Raw genomic sequence first — 2,500 nt, forward strand, 5'->3', positions numbered from 1 at the left:
TGTCTCTTGTGGCTCACGGGGCTGTTAGGGTGGCACAGAACTCCCTCGGAATGGGAAAAGGGGTCATTTTCGTGTTGCCACATTGCATAGGAACGCCATGAAACTTCCAGAGGCATTTGCAGCAGAAAGGCACGTGCACTCAAAAATTTTAATATTTTTCACGCATAGACCCCGTCAAACGCTAGAAGTTGGCGGGGATGTCTCTCTTGTGGCTCACGGGGCTGTTAGGGTCGCACAGAAATGCCTCGGAATGGGAAAACGGGTCATTTTTGTGTGGCCACATTGCATAGGAACGGCATGAAACTTCCAGAGGCATTTGCAGCAGGAATGCATGTGCACTCAAAAACGTCTATATTTTTCACGGATAGACCCCGTGAAACGCTATAAATTGGCGGGGATGTCTCTCTTGTGGCTCACGGGCGCTGTTAGTTAGGGTCGCACAGAAATCCCTCGGAATGGGAAAAGGGGTCATTTTCGTGTTGCCACATTGCGTACGAACGGCATGAAACTTCCAGAGGCATCTGCAGCAGAAATGCATGTGCACTCAAAAACGTCTATATTTTTCACGGATAGACCCCGTGAAACGCTAGAAATTGGCGGGGATGTGTCTCTTGTGGCTCACGGGGCTGTTAGGGTCGCACAGAAATCCCTCGGAATGGGAAAACGGGTCATTTTCGTGTTGCCACAATTGGCATACGAACGGCATGAAACTTCCAGAGGCATTTGCAGCAGAAATGCATGTGCACTCAAAAACGTGAATATTTTTTCACGGATAGACCCCGTCAAACGCTCGAATTTGGCGGGGATGTTTCTCTTGTGGGTCACGGGGCTGTTCGGCTCGCACAGAACTCCCTTGGTCCACCTGATTCGTGCATACAGGCAGCAACTAAAACTCTGTAAACCTGCTGTGAGGACATCTAAACAGTGGACCAGTGAGGCTGTGGAAGATTTGCGGGCGTGCTTAGACTGTACTGACTGGGATATGTTCACGACTGCTACCAATAGTCTGGATGAACTCACAGAGGCTGTGTACATCAGCTTCTGTGAGGACTGCTGTATCCCAACACGTACCAGGGTGAACTTTAACAACAACAAGCCCTGGTTCTCAGCAAAGCTCAAAAGGTTGAGGTTGGAGAAGGAGGAAGCGTTTAGGAGTGGGGATAGAGACAGATTCAAGGAGTCGAAGAACAGGTTTAGCAAAGCGGTGAGAGAGGCTAAACGACTGTACTCAGAGACACTAAAACACCAGTTCTCTACTAACGACGCTGCTTCTGTCTGCCAAAGGGCTCAGGCACATCACCAACTACAAACCCAGAGCGCCCCACACCACTAACGACTCCCGCCTAGCCAACGACCTGAACGAGTTCTACCGTAGATTTGAAAGACAATTGGACTGTCCTGAACCACCCCTTCCCACCCAAGAGGCCCCATCCCCCACCCATACTACAGAAACGACTCTCTCCTTTCAGGAGGGAGAAGTTAATGGGCTTTTCAAGAGGCAGAATCCACGCAAAGCAGCCGGGCCGGACTCTGTCTCTCCAGCCACCCTCAGGCACTGCGCTGGCCAGCTGTCTCCGGTGTTCACCAACATCTTTAACACCTCCCTGGAGACATGCCATGTACCAGCCTGTCTCAAGTCCTCCACCATCATCGCTGTGCCCAAAAAGCTAAGGCCAACAGGACTAAATGATTACAGACCGGTCGCCCTTACATCTGTGGTAATGAAGTCTTTTGAGCGCCTGCTCCTGGCACACCTCAAAGCCATCACAGACCCTCTCCTGGACCCCCTTCAGTTTGCCTACAGAGCCAACAGGTCTGTGGACGACGCAGTTAACATGGCCCTCCACTTCACCCTACAGCATGTGGACGCCCCAGCATCCTACGCCAGGATCCTGTTTGTGGACTTCAGCTCTGCCTTCAACACCATCATCCCTGCCCTGCTTCAGGACAAGCTCTTCCAGCTGAACGTGCCCTACTCCACCTGCAGGTGGATCACAGACTTCCTCTCTGACAGGAAGCAGTGCGTTAAGCCGGGAACAGAAGTCTCTGACTCCAGGTCCATCAGCACGGGAACTCCTCAGGGCTGCGTCCTTTGCCCACTGCTCTTCTCCCTGTATACCAACAGCTGCGCCTCCAATCATCTGTCCGTCAAACTCTTGAAGTTTGTCGGACGACACCACCCTCATTGGGCTGATCTCTGGTGGGGATGAGTCTGACTATAGGTGGGAAGCTGACAACCTGGTGACCTGGTGTAGCCAGAACAACTTAGAGCTAAATGCTCTAAGGACAGTTGAGATGGTTGTGGACTTCAGGAAGAATACAGCCCCACTCACCGCCATCACCCTGTTAGACTCCGCAGTCAAAATTGTGGAGTCCTTCCGCTTCCTGGGCACTATTCTCTGCCGGGACCTCAAGTGGGAACTGAACATCAGCTCCCTCGCCAAGAGAGCTCAACAGAGGATGTACTTTCGACGGCAGCTGAAGAAATGCAACCTGCCAA

Source organism: Petromyzon marinus, unplaced genomic scaffold, assembly GCF_048934315.1.
Source record: "Petromyzon marinus isolate PM22_M1 ecotype Great Lakes invasive population unplaced genomic scaffold, UKy_Petmar_22M1.pri1.0 PM_G_Scaffold_254, whole genome shotgun sequence".
NCBI classification, from domain to species: domain Eukaryota; kingdom Metazoa; phylum Chordata; class Hyperoartia; order Petromyzontiformes; family Petromyzontidae; genus Petromyzon; species Petromyzon marinus.